At 39.1% G+C, this 19,357-nt stretch overlaps 1 long non-coding RNA gene across 6 annotated transcripts in view; it reads left to right on the forward strand.

The window, feature by feature from the left end:
* The window catches only part of LOC134297100 (uncharacterized), a 132,878-nt gene extending 116,470 nt beyond the window's left edge, over positions 1-16,408 (forward strand). For 3 of the 6 annotated variants that reach the window (XR_010003830.1, XR_010003831.1, XR_010003828.1), the window contains one exon: positions 4,905-12,857. This is a non-coding gene — a long non-coding RNA (uncharacterized LOC134297100). Of the gene's footprint in view, positions 1-4,904 lie in introns of all 6 variants that reach the window. The other 3 variants (XR_010003833.1, XR_010003829.1, XR_010003832.1) reach the window with 3 other exon arrangements.
* The last annotated feature ends 2,949 nt before the right edge of the window (positions 16,409-19,357 follow it).

Genomic DNA, 19,357 nt, shown 5'->3' on the forward strand with positions numbered 1-19,357 from the left:
ACTCTCGTTGGACTATTTGAAGCTTCTGAACAGTCTTCAAAGCCAACTTCATGGAGAGCATGTTGCAGTAGTCTATCCTAGATGTAACGAGAGCGTGGACCACTGTGGCCAAATAATGACTTGCCTGTATGTCTAAATGGATTTGTTTTTCTGCTTTACAAAATGGAGTGCTGTCACAGCAATATTAATTGTCACCTCCAATACAGAACAAGAAAACGTGTAGAATATTTTATTTCATTGATAGAAATATCCAGACTCATATGTGTATTGATTAAATTTGGATTTGAAACATTATAAAACAACCAGCTTTTGCTATATTACTGATAACTTGGTACAGTTTTTATCTGTTTGGATCCTAACTTTTATTCTGTGATTTTTTTAAAAACCCTGTTAATGGAATTGAAGTTTTATCATTTTCTCCTTGTATTCCTGAATATCTGGTTCTGATAACTAAGGCCCCATCTACATATGCTGTAAAGTCCAGAATGATGTGGATGATAAGTGGGATGGCTAGAAATCACACACCTCTAATTCACATTGCAGTACACCCACTTCTTTAAGAAGAATCTATAGTTTTTCATGATTTATGCAATCTAGAATCTATAGAGCACAGACTGATTTTCTTCTTAAACTCTTGGATCCATTTGCCAAGATAAGTTTGCAGTATGATCCCTTATATCTTTTCCTTTTTGAACCCTCCTTGGCATCTCTTATGCCATATATGATTAAAGTCTTTATTTTAGAATAAAGCTTATGTAGAAGATTAATGCAATTATCTGTGTTTATTGTAATCCAATCTGTGGTCTATTCCAAACTGGCAGCAACTTTATACTTTATTGCCTTATTGATTTAATATATACAGAGCATATATATCCTATAAAAGATGGGGGAGATATAACAAGTCTCCTTTACCAGTTCAGCTAATACATATAACATTAGTTGACTGCAGGGCCGTACTGGGTGTGTGTGTGTGTTAAGAGTTCAACCTCCTCAAAAGGGTTCAATTTACTTATGAATTTTATCTGGTTAACCAATTTATGAGTAAATTGGTCTTTTTTTTAACTTGACCCATTTTGCGGAAGGGATGAACTTTTAACCCCCCCCTCCCCCGGCTATGGTCCCGAATGGCTGTGATTCAGAAAGTCACAAAAATCCCACAGGAACCACTTCCTTGTGCCCATCTGGACATGGTTTCCTAGAAAGTTGGCATTTTGGAATATGTTTTAGTCCTGTTTCTTACGATTTTTTCTGGCTTATATCACACCTATTTATTTTTCCTCAACTGGTGAATTTTGTATGCAATGCTATGTTGTTGTTGAAAACCAGACTCCAGAATGATGAACTCCATAGTCTGAAGTGCCATAGGGATAAATAGGGACACTCGCATTGATTTCATCTATAATTTAGGCTATTTTTCATTAAACCCATGCTGAAATATTGCACAAACACTGCACACACTTCAGACCTCAGGAAATGGCTATATATTTGTCAACATAATTCCTTCCCAATATCTTAGGAAGACACAAAGAACATACAATGGGTTTTCAAAAGAACTGCTAGGTCCTTTCCTGTTTCTCTTGATATGGATTTATTTGTGGGAATGTTTCCTTCATTCCTGTTACCAAACCAGACCCCTTCCCTGGGGTCTCTATTGAAATTGGCAACTCCCTAAACACCCTTCTGTTCATCTGAGTGACACCCATTATATTAACTGGAGCAGAGTCATCAAACTCCATGTCAACCCATTATCTCTTGCCACACCACAATAATTTCTACTCACATCCCTCTCCTAGGCAGATACATGAACAGACAAAAATCTTCAAAATAATCCAATGACATTTTAAAATTTCCCACAATGATTAGAGCCAAGCATGGGACTCTACTTAGGGAATGGATCCTAGCACTCTCATGGACCAATCAGGAGCTAGCGTGGCAACCTGCCATTGTTTTGAAGAGCTGTCAAAGTACTACAAATATACTTGTATTTTTGTGATTGATGTATATCAGTATTTTGGAGCTCTGTCTCTGTTGACATCATCTTCAATCATTGAGAATAACATTTCTAATTGTTGCCTTCAACCTGTCTGTGTCTTTTTAAGTCCTTTGGAGCTAGACATGCCAGCCCTCAAACCCACAGTACTTAAAGTAGCTGAAATCAGATAACAATGTGAAATGTTGATGGGCTATTGTCCAGAACAGAGATTGTTTGACCTGGGATGAGTAGTAGAAAGGGATTATTGAGTAATGTATGTGTCTTGTAGCAACTCTTCCATCCATCCTTCAGTGTAGGTTTTCTTTGACATTGCCACTTCCCCTTGTGAACAATTCCCTCAAACTTCATGTACAAAGACCATTTTGTCTTCACAAAATGACCAAAGCTAAAAAAAAAAAAAGAAGAAGAAGAAAAAGAAAAAACGTTTGCTGTTGGGATACTTTCTTAATGCAACCAATGAAATGATTTGGGACAAAAAAAAATTCTCCCCAGCTAATTTTGAATGAGCCATGATGCAGAGAAATATCAATTATGTGGCTTAGTCATCTGTTAGCTTGGCCATTTTTAGAGAAAAGCAAAATTCCTTTCATTGAATTTTGACTGAAATTCTCAGAGATCAGGGAAATGCGCTGTGTATTGTGCATACAGTTCAAAATGCTGAATGAGGGTTGCACAGCAGAAAGGGAAAAAAGGCCAATTGGGGGGGTGGGGGGGCTTGAGTGCACACACACACACACACACAAATGCATGTCACTGTCTAAATATATACCTCCAGAACAAAATGGCACCACCAAAATGTCTTTTCCTTAATGGACACCTATGCCACATCTTCTGGTGGAAGCATCTAAAGTAAGGCTGTTAGGTTGTTTTACGACTGATATTCAGGATGTCTGGTGCAAAATCTGGTCATCACATTATCAATAACAAGCATGTTTTTCTTTATTCTTTGGATGATTGTTCAGCTCAAACAATATGTGTTTGCAAAAGTGTACAGATTATAGAGAGGCTGCCCCTGGTCAAGAGTATTGGCTCTCATCTACAGGTTGTCACAAAATATCTGGCTCCACCTGCCAGGCATGCATAAATTCTTCAAATCTACTTGAGGATCAAAGGATCTTAAGCTGCTCTGCTCATATTTTATTCATATTTTAACCTCATTTTATTTACCTGCTTAACAACCTGCCAGGAGTAGCTGTTGGCAATCAACAAATTACTCATTTAGTGGACATCTGCTCCAATTTTCTAAAATGAATAATTACCTGCTGATAAATTTGTGGGGTCTGTTCAATGGCTCACATGCTAAAAGTTCTTAGAAACTTGATGATAATTTTAGAAAAAACTTTAAAAATAAAAATGGCAGGTCATATTTGATGTATGTAGTAGAAATTGTTTGTTGGACTGTGAAATAATTATGTTCTCAAGGTTACAAAGATTCAGGTGTACAGAAGGTTTCATGCATATGAGGCCCAATGATGTATTTAGAATATATTGATTTCACTAAAATATTTAACAGCATTTCCCACAATATCTCTGTGGGCTAAAAATTACTATTGGGTATATTTGGAACTGGATCACTGACCCAATCCATCATCAATACTTATCAATAGTTCTTCATCCTGGAGAAAAGTGTGCAATGAGGTGCCACAGGAGCTTTTGCTGTGTGGTTGTTGATGGATCCTGATGGAGCTCCTGGCCCTGCCAGGTTGAGCTCTTGTTCTCCTTCCACCTTATTACATTGGGTTTTTTTTTTTTTGGGGGGGGGGGGAGGGGTTTGCCCCTTTGAAACACTTTGGGGATGGGGCCTGTTGAGCACCATCACATGATGTTTGGCAGACCCTGTTCCATTTACCCTCCAAGTGCTGAGAAAGCATTGCAAGACTCTTCATTGGCAACTACAGAAACGTAAGTGATTTTTGGGTAGCTCCAATGGAACTACAGTAGAGTCTCACTTATCCAAGCCTCGCTTATCCAAGTTTCTGGATTATCCAAGCCATTTTTGTAGTCAATGTTTTCAATATATCGTGATATTTTGGTGCTAAATTCGTAAATACAGTAATTACAACATAACATTACTGCGTATTGAACTGCTTTTTCTGTCAAATTTGTTGTAAAACATGATGTTTTGGTGATTTTTAATTTGGAAAATCATATCCTAATTTAATGTTTAATAGGCTTTGCCTTAATCCCTCCTTATTATCCAAGATATTCGCTTATCCAAGCTTCTGCCGTACTTGTATTTTCTCTACTGTACTTGTATTTTCTTTGCCCTTTCTCCCATCTGATGGGGACAAGGCCAATACACCTTGTGCCGTACCCACCATGTAATGGGGGAAGGAGGGAGGGTGTGTGCAACGCCACAAGGTACCCCCTGCACCTGCTGTTTTGCTAGCAACTGCCAGCAAAATGGAACAGGTCCAGGGACCATGTGAAAAGGTCCATAGTCTCCCTTGCTCAAAGTTACAGAATTTATGTATACATAAAACTGGAAATGTCTTCTAGCTCACTTTTTTTGCAACAGGCACTATGGGGATTTCCTTTTCATTTTTCTTTGTGTGGAAGACCACTCAATTAGGTAAAATCCTCATGTACACCACCTCCCACAGAGGCAGTTTCAGGGCATTCAAGAGAGTCTGCAAATTTGTACATTTCATTAGAAACTTTTTCACCTAGCTTCTCTTTTCCTTCATTCTACTTTAACATCAATAAAGTTACTCTTGAATTACAATGGTGTTAAAACAGAATCAGGATGAGTAGCTCTTAATGCAGAACTGCCTGAAATAGCTGTCAACTGTAGATTTCCCCTCTGTATTTTTCCTTTGCTTCTCTCTCTCGTAATGCTTCTAAATTCCTAAATGTTCTGTGTAACCATAATTCTTTTTCTGTTTTTCTTTTTTCCCCTTGTGCTATAAAGGTGGATAACGAACATCTGCTCTGAAAGCACCCTGATATGAGAAAAACAGGTTCTGGCTGGAATATCACTTGGTATCTCACCTGTGCAATGTCTGCTTTTTATGCCTATTGTTAACATCCTTGCTAAAAATAAGATGTACTGTGAGGTAAGTGGGTAAAAGAGGAAAGGTGCTGTGAATAGGATATATGTTGGGGCTGGTATATTATATTTGCTTCCATTTTTTGTCTGTACTTCTAAAATAACTTTCCTTCCCTCTTCCTTTTTCTCATCTAGCAGAAACAAATGTGGTGAGATAGAAGTGCTTAAAAGGGGAAATCAGTATCTAAATATCATATATGCAAAGGCAGTTACCTTTTAAATTACCTTAAATGAGGAATAAAGAAAGTAAAATCTGTCTAATAAAGAAAAGTGTATTCAAAGTTAATGGGCCCAGAATCTCTGTTACAGCACTTCTATACTAAAAGCTTCCATTCAGCATGTTAATGCAACATCAGCTGTATTATAGTGAGTAGTTCAGATCACCTGGGCATAAAGGAGAGTCAAGTTCAAATAATGGGTCCACCCCTAAACAACCCATTAACTATCTGACTCACATCCTGATCTCCAGATGGAAATAATAGTACAGAAGCCCTTGGCAGGAAAATAAGGAGAATTAATGAGGCAATCGTTGTAAATGCTTTGCTCACTTAGATTGTTATTACAAATATATGCCATTATTTGGAGCACTTCACAGCCAGGTTTAATGGAATTCAATTAGAAAGGTAGTCGTTTTGTGATCCTACATTTACTTTCATTCAACCACACAAAGACTCTGTCCAAGGAAGGTCCTTCAAACATATGCACTGACCAATTAGCACGTCACTCAAAGTGGGAATCCAAGAAAGAAGAAGCCTCTGTCTTGCATGGTCAGCGCTACCATTAGAGACATAATGGGTGAACTGCCTTGAGTCTAATGGTCCTTCTCCCCCTTTAAGATCAAACCAGTATAGTGGTCCTGCATCTCCAAACTAGCTTGATGCTCTTGGGTATGGTGGATATGATATTCTGTGCTGATGTAAGACTCATTTATCCAGTCATTTTCTTCATTTGTAAGATGTTAGATACACCCTAATTTCAGTACCATCACTACCAACAAAAACATATAAGGCATGCCTGTGATTCTAAGACACACCCCATTTTTAGAGATGTCCAGCTCTGTCACTCCTTTCCACCTGTCACTAAGGAAGCTGTTCAGGTCCTGAACCGGTGTCTGGCCACTGTGTCGGACTGGATGAGGGCGAACAAATTGAAACTCAATCCAGACAAGACAGAGGTCCTCCTGGTCAGTCATAGGGCTGAACAGGGTATAGGGTTACAGCCTGTGTTGGACGGGGTCGCACTCCCCCTGAAGACACAGGTTTGCAGTCTGGGGGTTCTCCTGGACTCATCGCTGAGCCTGGAGCCCCAGGTTTCAGCGGTGGCCAGGGGAACTTTCGCACAACTAAGACTTGTGCACCAACTGCGCCCGTACCTTGGGAAGACTGACTTGGCCATGGTGGTCCACACTCTGGTTACATCCCGTTTGGATTACTGCAACACGCTCTATGTGGGGCTGCCTTTGAAGATGGCCCAGAAGCTCCAATTAGTACAACGGGCAGCAGCCAGATTAATAACTGGGGCGGCATACAGGGAGTGTACTACTCCACTGTTAAGCCAGCTCCACTGGCTGCCGATATGCTACTGAGCCCAATTCAAAGTGCTGGTCTTGGCCTACAAAGCCCTAAACGGTTCTGGTCCAACTTACCTGTCTGAACGTATTTCCTCCTACGAGCCTGTGAGAACTTTAAGATCATCTGGAGAGGCCCTGCTCTTGGTCCCACCTGCCTCACAAGTGCGGGTGGTGGGGACGAGAGACAGGGCCTTCTCAGTGGTGGCTCCTCGGCTGTGGAACTCCCTCCCCAGTGATATCCAGCAGGCTCCATCCATTCTGAGTTTTAGGAAAAAAGTAAAGACTTGGCTTTGTGAGCAGGCATTTGATGAGTGAATTCTGTTGGCTTGACTCGGTCCGGATTAAGGTTTATGTATAAGGTCTTGTGGACAAATGGCTCAAGTATTTTATAATGTATGGTTCTAAATCTATTTCTTGTATTTTGTTAATTACCTAATTGTTTTAATTGCTTATGTTTTATCTTTTTGTATTGTATATTGGCATTGAATTTTGCCAGATTGTGAGCCGCCCTGAGTCCCCTTGGGTGAGAAGGGCGGGATAGAAATGAATGAAATAAATAAATAATAAATTCTGGCAAACAAGCTAGTCATATGTGGGCTAGGCAAAACTATGATCAGGTGGATCTGTAATTGGTTAAGCGAATGAGTCCAAAGGGTGCTCACCAATGCATCTTCTTCATCCTGGAAAGAAGTCAGGAGTGGAGTATTGCAGAGTTCTTTCCTGGGCCTGGTTCTGTTCAATATCTTCATTAATGACTTAGACAAAAGGTTAGAAAGCATGATCATAATGTTTGCAGATGACACCAAATTGGGAGGGATAGCTAATACTCCAGAAGACATGAGCAGAATTCAAAATGATCTTAACAGATTAGAGAGATGGGCCAAAACTAACAAAATGAAGTTCAACAGGGACAAATGCAAGATACTCCACTTAGGCAGAAAAATGAAATGCAAAGATACAGAAGGAGGAGGCAACTAAAATGATTAAGAGTCTGAAGAACCAGCCCTATGAGGAGCGGCTTAAAGAGTTGGGCACATTTAGCCTGCAGAAGAGAAGGCTGAGAGGAGACATGATATCCATGCATAAATATGTGAGGGGAAGTCATAGGGAGGAGGGAGCAAGCTTGTTTTCTGCTGCCCTTGAGACTAGGACGCTGAACAATGACTTTAAACTACAGGAAAGGAGATTTCACTTGAACATTAGGAAGAACAAATAATGTATAAATGCACATTTACATGGAACAATAAAAAGAAAAATCAAGCATCACTCTCTTCATACTGCACCCATTCCAGCCTCCCTCCCTCTTTTTCTCTCTCTCCCTCTCTTTTTTCATGAAGTCAAACATACTAGGAATAAAAACCACACAAAATCAACTAACCCAAAATTCCTCAAAGCAGATAAGAGCAAAGCGGACAGCAATCTCCCAAAGCAGACAAGAGCACGAGGCATGGAGATACAAGGCACGGAGGCTGCCCCCTTGAAACCCCAAAGCCCTGTACTCTTACACTAGTGCTCCCTCTGACACTAGCTCTAAACTCAAAATGCTGCTTTTATGTCAAACCTGGGCTGAGAGACAGCTCTTAACTCAAGGGGCCGGGCTGTGGCGCAGGCTGGTAAGCAGCTGCTGCAATAAATCACTCTGACCATGAGGTCATGAGTTCGAGGCCAGCCTGTGGCGGGGTGAGCACCCGTCAATTAAAATAAAATATAGCCCCTGCTCGTTGCTGACCTAGCAACCCGAAAGATAGTTGCATCTATCAAGTAGGAAATAAGGTACCACTTATAAAAAAAAGTGGGGAGGCAAGTTAAACTAATTAACAACGTTGGAATGAGGAAGTGAGGAAGTGCCGTTAGAGTGGATGATGAAGCAGCTGCTCCCCCCTGTGGCCAGAATCAAACATCCCCTCAGGAGAAGGTTAAATTGCCTCTGCATCCGTCCGTCTGTTTGTCTGTCTGTCTGTCTCTGTCTCAGTTCAATGTGTTTATGGGCATTGAATGTTTGCCCTATATGTATATAATGTGATCCGCCCTGAGTCCCCTTCGGGGTGAGAAGGGCAGAATATAAATACTGTAAATAAATAAATAAATGTTCTTAAGTTGGGACACTCTTTAGTAGTGATTCCACTGTAATAAAAACATTAATCCAGGTGTCACTGCTGTTGTCTCTCTGAGAGATCATCCACTAGTATCAACTTCCACTATTGTCTGCTGTCCAGAAGTTACTTGGCACATTTAGTACGGCTCCCCCGCAAAAGCCTGTCTGTCATGGGAGTTCCTGTTAGAAGCAGTGCTATTATCATCATAGCCTCTTCCCTTATAAAAGCATAGAATCCTACCACTGTGGAAATGTGTAGGAGTCTTGTACCTGCTGGGCTGCCTGGCTGCCTGGATTCCTTCCTTCCTTCCTTCCTTCCTTCCTTCCTTCCTTCCTTCCTTCCTTCCTTCCTTCCTTCCATCCATCCATCCATCCATCCATCCAAGGCATACCATGCATTTAGAGAATCAATTGCTGTTTTCTTTTATTGAATTTTGTGTTCCCATCCATTTTTCCTTTTAAACACATAATATTTGTAAGTGCTTTCACCATGTTTTCTATTAATCTTCCAATAAGCTGATTCCTTTTTTTGTTTTGTTTTGTTTTGTGCAATACTACTGGGAAATTGACGGAGCACATCTTCTTTAGAAACAAAAGAAATCTAGGAACAAAACAGGCAGTAGAAGTGCACCCAAACAAATCATCTGCTCATATGGAAAGCATGTCCTTGTTATCCACCCCCCCCCCCCCCCCCACATGGTTAGGCAATGCATGGTATGTAAGCTTCAGGAGGTCATTAAAGCACGAATAAGCATAGTCCTGGAGGACAGGTCTATTATGACAATTAAACAGGACTAGTATATCTGTGAGTACAATATACCCACACAAATGATAAGAAATAGTGGTTGCCTTCATACCCTGTTGTCTTTTCCATGGCTTCTGGCTGAAAGCAGGATGCTTGAATGAAGAGAAAAGAGGTAAGCTCAAGCATTCAGGCATCTTTCATTATCAGAGCTGTAGTTTCCATTCAATATGCAGCATATTTTATGCTTCTGTCTCTTTTTCTCTCTCCCCCCCCCCCCCCCCCGCAATATATATGTTACATGATACCGTATTTTATGTTTTCCCTCTATCTTGCCCTCTATTCAGCTGAAGTATATCTTCATATATAGTTTATTCTATTCCACGTGAAAGAAAACTCCAAACATTTCATCTTGCCTGAATAGATTTTTTGTCACACTAAAAATGTCTTTTTAAAAGCAACAACTGCAAAAAGGTCCACTCAAATTTAAATTTTTCTCTTTCCTCCTCATTTGTCTGTTTAACAACACATTATTTTAGGCATTTTTGTGTATAATGACTTTATTCACATGTTTTCTTGCTTTTATTCTGAAAACTTTTCCAGAATTGGAAAGTCTTAGAATCATAGAATCATAGAATCATGGAGCTGGAAGTGACCTCATGGGCCACCCAGTCCAACCACCTGCCAAGAAGCAGGAGAATCACATTCAAAGCACAGATGGCCATCCAGCCTCAGCTTAAAAGCCTCCAAAGAAGGAGCCTCCACCACACTCCAGGGCAGAGAGTTCCACTGCCGAACAGCTCGCACAGTGAAGAAGGTGTGATTGTAAGGGTAGGATGAGGAATCTTGGAACTAATTGCCTCGGAAAGCACTTAAGCTCAGGGGACCCACTCTACCTCATACATTCTGAAGAATCGGCACCTTGGAGTTGTCAGTATCTTTCAATAAGGACAATGCTATCTGCCTGCTTTGATCACAATCCTGGAATAAGTGGAACTACTAATGTAAAAGACAATTATACTAGCAATGTCAACATGATTGGGCCCATATGTTTTATACTGGTCCATATGAATTTTGAAAAGGTATGCTTGTTTACATCTGTGTGTATAATTGTGAGTCTCATTTAAAGAAGAAAAATGCATTCTTATTATATCTCTAAGTGGATTTTAAAGAAAAATCAATAATAGACAATTCTTGCTTTGTTTTGCTTCAGTCTTCAAGAAAATTTTGATTGTCAATACAAACCACTGTGCAGTTCATTAACTTTAAACACTCTTACTCTTTGATGTATGTGAGTCTTTAAAATGAAGGATGGACAAGTTGTCACTAAGCTTCCACAGAGCTAGGAAATTGATCTATTTTGTTCCTTTTTATATGTGTTTTTGAAGGGATTTTTTTAATTGGTTGGTGGTGTTTTCACTTTGATTACCAGTATATCACATATTAACTGTTTTGTACAGAGCCTCTCCTTAAAAAGCCATTATGTTGAAACATGTTGAGATCACTTTTCTCCAATTAAATGAGTCTTTTCTTTCTTTTTGGCTCCTCAGATTTATCTCAAGCTATACTCTGATTTAGAGAAAGAACATAAAAATTACTGCAAAATTATCCTAGCCTTCAAAGCTACATATTTATTCCACAGTTTCCACTGTTACCACCACTCCGTAGCCAACTGTAGAACATCTGCTAGCTGTCTTCTCAAGCAAAGACTGTCAAGAGAAAGTTTGGTTTTGTCTACTCTTAATTTTCAAATGGGTAAACTTTCCTTGATCTCAAAGACTCTTTGTTTTTTTAATTTTTTATTTTATCATAATTCAATACATTTGTTATACATTGTTTGTTTAATAGCAGACAAATAATATTCAATACAATCTACCATTCATTAACTTTTGGCATCTACTGTTATTTTTATGCTTATACATATTTTCTATCCTTCACCACTGTGTGCCCCTCCCCATGAGCCACTATTTTTATATATCATCATCTCTTTGTATTATTGAAGCCAGATCAAATAATATTTGGGTACTTGTTACTTATAAGCCCATTAAAAATAATTAAGAGATCAACATGACTATTTATACTTCACCTATCCACCAAAAATGACATCCAGGGTGGCTTACAAACTGAAGTAACAACAAATAGTTACAATTTACAAAAGATCAGCATAAAAATAGAATTTAGCTATTACCAACACAAAGTGAAACATACAATAAAAACAGGTTTAAAGGGTACAATTAAAACAATAGAGCAGTGATTCTTTCAACCTCTGGGTCCCCAGATGTTTTGACCTTCAGCTCCCAGAAATCCTAACAGCTAGTAAAATGGCTGGGATTTCTGAGAGTTGTAGTCCAAAACACCTGGGGACCCACAGGTTGAGAACCACTGCAGTAGAGCATTCTCTTAGACCAGTGGTTCTCAAACTGGGATCCCTAGATGTTTTTGGCCTACAACTCCCAGAAATTCCAGCCAGTTTACCAGCCAGGATTTCTGGGAATTGAAGGCCAAAAAACATCTGGGAACCCCAAGCTGAGAACCACTGTCTTAGACCCCTTCCACACAACTATATACAATCTACATTGAACTGGATTGTATGACAGTGTAGGCCCAAATAATCCAGTTCAAAGCAGATATTGTGGATTATCTGACTTGATATTCTGGATTATATGGCTGTGTGAAAGGCCCTAAGATATCCTTTCTTTTAAAGATTTCAGTTTTCGAAAGCCTGTTGTAACTATCTATCTGTCTATCTATCTATCTATCTATCTATCTATCTATCTATCTATCATCTATTTATCATTGTTGATGGAAAGACAAACAGGATGGAGTCATTCTAGCTTGCCTCTCTAGGCAGAGAGCTCCAGACCTCTTTGATAGATAGACAGATATTATACTTTGAAATATGCTTCATTTGTTCCCAGGTCTACCTTTTCCATGAGAAAGCTTGTAAAATGTACTTGTCTTTAACAAAATTAAAAACAGTAGTCAAAATTGTACTCTCTTTCTCTAACCCATTCTGATTCTACCCTCCTATTTTACTGAACCACTACTAGCATCGGATGTTACTGATCTTTATTCAGCTGCAGAAAAGAGAGGAAAGGGGAGATTTCCTTAAGACTATCTCTGTTGTGTGAGGATCCAAAACCAACACAGCCATCAAAATTTGTAGAGAAAGAAGTTGAAGAAACTCAAATTGGCAGCTGGGCATGCGGGCCCAAGGGAATCTAAAATGAAGAAGTTGAAAGCATAAAGAGACCTAGAGATGAAGCAACTGAAACAGCAGCAGGCCAGGTGAAACCAGCTGTGCAAAGTGCAGAGATCAATGAATTGCTGGTGAAATGTCATTCTGAATATGCATTACATTGATTTAATCCACAACTAAGAATTAAAGATTCTTTTTATGAAATGTCAGTCTAAATTGCAGTAGTGGCTTGAAAATGAAACATAATCATGTTGGAGAGATCAAATGACTGTATTCTAATTATGTGTATCTAAAGGGTCTTCTTTTCCAATGTGAACATACATATCAATTGCAATTTTGCTCAGATATCCTTTTCAAACACTCTTTAGAAGTTGGTCTTTCACTTCTTTGGAGCATCAAAAATGGTGTTCAATGCCCCCATATCTGTTTTGAACCAATGTTATTATCCTTTAAGGCATTGGATGAAGTTTTCCATCTTGTCTTGTGCTTTTACTGCATGGATAGGCAGAAGTGGCCCCTCAGAAGCAGCCCTACCCAATGTAATCAATGGTGCAGGATTAAGGGGGTTGCATTTCACAGTAATCTGGATAACTCAGTTGAGCATATTTTTAAATGATAAAATAGAATATTGTACCTGTCCCACAAGTGCAATTTCCATGGAGTTGAGGTGAAATCAATTAAAATCATTTTATAAATCTGACCCAACAGCCAGAAGTGAAGCCACCACAGCACTCAATTTGCAGGACAGATCCAGCAAGAGAATGATACAGGATTACATCCAATGTCACTAAGACCCCTCCACACAGCTGTATAAAATCCATATTGAACTGTATTATCTGTCGTCTGGACTCAGATAATCCAGTTCAAAGCATATATTGTGGATTATCTGTCTTGATATACTTGGCTGTATGGCTGTGTGAAAGGGCCTTAAGAGGGTAAAGCAGAACCTACAGGGTTATATCAAAGTTTAGGTAAGTTTCCTTTTTGTCTTTGGAAAATAACAGCTGACATTCTGGTAGTAAGTTATTACGTTGTAAGTCTGCCATATACCATTGTAACTCATTTGGGGAAGCATTGTGTAGGTCACAATTGTGTTTCAAATGTGTAATAATCAAAAGTCCCCTCAACTCATTTTATAAACTATATAGTCCCTTCACACAACAATTTCTGAATTGTTGGACAGAGAGGTGTCAATGGTGATGTGTCTGGGCCTGGGTGTTGTCCTTTATGTGCAGAACTGAGCAGTGACATAGTGCAAAGCCATCATTTGCAAGAATTACAAAGGGACCCCCAGAAGTCCCTGCCAATGCTTGTTGCAGTGTGTTCAGCTGTTGGAAAATAGCTGGACATATTTCTGTGAGTGCCTTAATTCTCCAACAAGCTAAAAGTGGCACTGTTTGAAGAGACTGCATGGCTTATAAAATGTGTTATTTTTATGGGGGGTGAGTATAGCAACAGGAGATGTAGCTCTGGAGCTTCATGTACATAATAATAATAATAATAATAATAATAATAATAATAATAATAATAATAATAATAATAACAACAACAACAACAACAACTTTATTCTTATAACCCGCCTTCATCTCCCCAAAGGGACTTGAGGTGGTTTACATGGGGACCAAGCCCAGAGAATCAAGTAACAGATATAAAATTAAAAACACAACAATAATATAATTAAAACAGTTAAACAATAGAATAAAACATCATGAATACATCAGCGAGAATCAAAAACTAAGAAGTGGGATTATTAAAATTGCAAAGAAAGAGCAGGGCCTTTTCAAGATGCAGGACAATAGAGTCAAGAGTGGGGATAAAGTGCTGGAATCAGAGCAGTAAACAATTAGGACTGAGCAGTGATAAATTATGAAACTGACCTATCATTCAAAAGCACATTTAAACATCATGTCTTCAAGTCTTTGTGGAATGTAGACAGGGTGGGGGCTAATCTGATCTTCCTGGGGAGAGAGTTCCAAAGCTGGGGGGCCACAACCAAGAAGGCCCTCTTCCTTGTCCCCACCAACTGTGTTTGTGATGGAGGCGGGAGTGAGAGATGGACCTTCCTGGCAGATCTAAGAGCCCACACTGGTTTGTAGGGAGAGATGCAGTTGTGAAGATAAGCAGGACCCAAACCGTTAAAGGCTTTGGAGGTCATAACCTGCACTTTGAATTGGGACCAGAAAATTATTGGCAGCCAATAGAGCTGCTTCAAGAGTGGTTTCGTGCACTTCCTGTAGCTAGCTCCTGTTAACAATCTTTGCACCAGTTGTAGTTTCTGGGTCATCTTTAAAGGCAGCCCCACGTAGGGCTCATTGCAGTAATCCAGTCTAGATGTAACCAAAGCGTGGACCACAGTGGCCAAGTCAGGCTTCTCTAGGTACGCTCACAGCTGGCGCAAAAGTTTTTATGGCACAAAGGCTTTCCCAGCCACCACTGACTCCTGAGCATCAAGCATAAATGCTGAGTCCAAGAGGACCACCAGACTACGGACCTGTGCCCTCAGGTGGAGTGTAACCCCATTGAGCACAGGTAGCCACCCTATACCTCAATTGGCACCACGACTGACCAGGGGGACCTCTATCTTGTCTGGATTAAGCTTCAGCTTATTTGCCCTCATCCAGTTCACCACAGCAGTCAGGCACTGGCCCAGGACATGAGAGGCTTCCTTGGAGTTAGGTGGAAAAGAGTAATAGAGTTGGGTGTCATCTTCATAGAGATGGCACAGAACTCCAAAACTCTGGATAACCTCACCCAGTGGTTTGACGCAGATGTTAAAAAGCATAGGAGAAAGAATGGAACTTTGTAGGATCCCACAGGTCAAAGGCCAGGGGTCCAAGCAGGTATCCCCCAGCTTCACCAATTGAGTGCAGCCCTCCAGGAAGAAGTGGAGCCACTGTAGAGCCATGTCCCAAAGCCCATTTCGGAGAGCTGTCCCAGAACAATACTATGGTAAACATTTAAAAAACTATAACAGGGTCTATTGACTATGGTTGTATTTGAAAGAATATTTTAAAAATTTCGAATGACCACAAAACACCTTTCTAATATGAATCACTGAGAAAGAGAATCATGGATTGATGAGAATCTTTGCATTTTGGGACTTATTTTGAGCAAAATTCACATGTAGACATTTTGTGTAGAAAAACTACTTTATGACCAGAAAATAATACAATATGCCCCCTTATCCATAGGAGATATGTTCCTGAAGTTACCATGAAAACGGGAAACCATGGATGCCCTATTGAAATGAAAAACTTCCACCAGAAGCATATCATAGAATTTCTTGGAAAGACTAGAAAATTCTTAGAGATGACATATTGTGAAACTATGTGTACTGGTCCTGTAAGGAATGTTTTATGTGCAGAAAAGGATAGGTGAATTACATGTGCAATATATTTCAAAATTCAACAATCTTAGATAGCTGATCCATGTTCAAATATATTATTGTAGCAGGAAGAAAATTGCTTAAATTATTAATGGCACCCTGTGAGAATGAAATTAGATTGATTTCCTTGTTTTTGTTTTTATTTTTATTTTTTAAAAAATGTGAATAAAGATATACAGATAAAACACTCTTAAGAACATTATTCTTTCAGCACATAAGGTTTATATTGTAGTGACTTTGACCAGGGCTTTTAAAACTTTTTCCACTGTGGCGCCTTTCTGTCCAAGTTTTTTTAATGACCCTAGATATATAGGTATATAAGCTAGGTATAAAAATGAAACATTCATGATAATAAATCAGCATTTGCAAGACTTGCTAACAGGCTGATTTTCCTTTTTTATGAAGTACAGGTGAAGCATTTTCTACAGACTCTACTGCAAACACTGCATATTCTTGCTAACCGATTTGTGTAAATGTCTAAAATAGCCACTAAATTGACTGCTGCCAAATTTTAGGGTCTCAACATTGAATTAAAGGCACCCCATTCAGGGTCAGGACCCACAATTTAAGAAGCAATGACAAATCTGACAGCAAAGTTTAGGGCCCTTCCACACAGCCATATAACCCAGAATATCAAGGCAGATAATCTACATTATATGCTTTGAACTGGATTATCTGAATCCACACTGTCATATAATCCAGTTCAATGTAGATTTTATACAGCTATGTGGAAGAGGCCCTAGATGCAATTTTGTCTGTGACATTTATTTTTTAAAGACGTAAATAAAAGACATGTTAGGAAAAAGAGATATTATGTACTTTTCAACGCTCATTTTCTCATGCTTGTAAATGATGAAACAATACACTGCTCTGATGAATATTTGAAATCATCACCAACCATACTGTACTTTGAATTATGTACTGGTATTAATAGTAGTATCCCAAATGGCCTCCACCTGCTGATAATCTGGCCTGATATTTTTAGTAGGGTACATTGACCCAATGTCATACAGTGAAGAAAGGTGGGGCATTAATCTGAAAACATCTGCCAAAAGCTGCCTTGCCTGTCAGTTTCATTAACAATCCAATTTTTAATACATTTGGGGTGGGGGAGATATCTTAGCATCTCTGGCCAGTTTATTATAATGTGCAGAAAGTAAAACTGACAATGCCATCTAGCTTTAGAAAATGAATTTCAGTTGCTGGGACATTTCATAATATCATGGTGTCAGATATTTTACATTATCGGGACTGTCAACATCTCACAGAATTAGCCTTATGCTCATACCAAATGGATGGCTGAGTTTTAAAATATCTAACATGAGAAATGAGAAGCAGGAGGGACCTAATTGCAAGTGTGAAATACTGTGGGGCGAATGAACCCCAAGTGTCCCTTTGGCCTTTAATAAGGCTTTTGCTCATTTTTATGATCCTCCTATGCACTTTGGTCCAGTCGGCAAGTGATGGAGAACATACAGGGTATTTACAAGCAGGGAGGAAAAGAATAGGCTGTCGGATTCTGACAAATTATCCCTGGAGAAGAAAATAACTCCTTAAGAAATATAGTTCGTGCTAAATTTAATAAAAGCCAGGCCTGATGGATTCCCTCTGGAATTCTGCAAGACCCTTTCATGTGCACTTTATCCCCACTGCTGTCAGAGAATTTCTGGAAAGTTTCAATACATATCTGAAGAATTTTCCTTTCTGCCCCAAGACCATAATTATTTTCCACCCTGTCCTGGTGAAAGAAGGGGAATACTATATAGGTTTTTGCTTGTCAGTTAATGCAAACTTAATTGCTAGATTCAGACATTGCATTGCTTGAGGAGAGAAAAGGGGAGGTTAAAAGCTATGCTTTGGTGACCAGTTTGGTTCGATTCAGATGACATCTTCTGTAATATATGATCTAATGGCATGCCTGCTCAGACCCAGTAAATGTGCACCTACAGACAAAAGCATTTAAAGCACTAAAATTAGAAACAAAGTGCATATTAGCCATTATTCTGATTACATGAAGGAGATTAGGCAAAATAGCAAGAACCTTTGAGCATTATTTTGATTGCTTTTTACAGCCAACAATTGTCATATTTCTCTTCTATTTTAACAATGAGGTTTTAAACTGTATGTAGATATAATTGTATTAGACTTTATCATTTTATGCTTATTTTTAATAGCTCATTCCCCTACCCATCTTCAGCTTCAAGGAACCTTGACAAACATTTGTAAGATTTTAGACTAAGTACTTTTAGTTCTCAGTTACCATCTTAAAATAAATGGCAGATAAATGGCAAAAGTTGGAATCATACCCCGAGGAACATTTTCTACAAAATAAACCACATCAGAAAAGTGTTACAACTGTCCTTGTTAGTACATGTTCTTCCAAGTCAAAGGCATTTCAACCCATTGTAAGAGATATACAGCCCATCCTTGAGAGTGATGTTGTTCTGAGAGAAACCATCAAGAGAATACCCATGGTACTTGATAGATAACAGCAATAGTCCATAGACTGGATCTTGTTTGAGAAAATGGATTGTGCCGTCAGAAAAAACCTGAGGTAAGAACTGAATAATTCCAATTAACATGAATGTGAACTGTTCATAGCCATTTAATAAGAATTTAGAAATTCTTTCTTCAGATGAGGGAAGATTGAGGTTAGAAGATGAAATCTAACAGAACACAAACTGGGAAAGACATAGGTATGTATGGATTGGTTCTTTGGTTAATAAAAGTTGATAGAACTGATTTCCCCCTTTTCCCGCAAGATATAATTTCCTATATTCCAGCAAATGTTTTGGAAAGAGGCCCATTGACCATGTATCAGTCAGTAATAAAACAAGGGCTGTTTTGCTCAGTATAGCTGCACTTCTGTTTCACCAGATGTTGCCCATGGCTAGGATAACCTTCACTTGCTATTACAAAATTTCTTCATTTTGGAGTTACAGTATTCAAATAGATCATATGAAGAAGGCACAGCAAAGCCCAAAGATGATGTGTTTGTAGATAACTGAACGAGGAACCTCTGAAGGTAGAAGGATGTTATCCCCTTGCAGGTAGCAGGATCTTATCTCCTTGCGGATAGTCATGTCCAAAAGCTGAATATCTTCAGTACTTGTTGCTAGTGTGATATAAAATTTAATGTGGGACTATAGGCAAACCACTTCAGCTCCATTCTGCACATCTGCTTCACTAAGTACATGTGCTGAGGAAGCCTGTATTGTGTTTCATTTTGAACTCCCAGTCTGGGATTGTAAGGTGGTCAGAAATGTTCTGAGTGACAATGCAGGACATCTCCATGAGATTAGACAAAATCTGAACATTTCCCCT

The sequence above is a fragment of the Anolis carolinensis genome, chromosome 2 (genome assembly GCF_035594765.1).
Source record: "Anolis carolinensis isolate JA03-04 chromosome 2, rAnoCar3.1.pri, whole genome shotgun sequence".
NCBI lineage: Eukaryota > Metazoa > Chordata > Lepidosauria > Squamata > Dactyloidae > Anolis > Anolis carolinensis.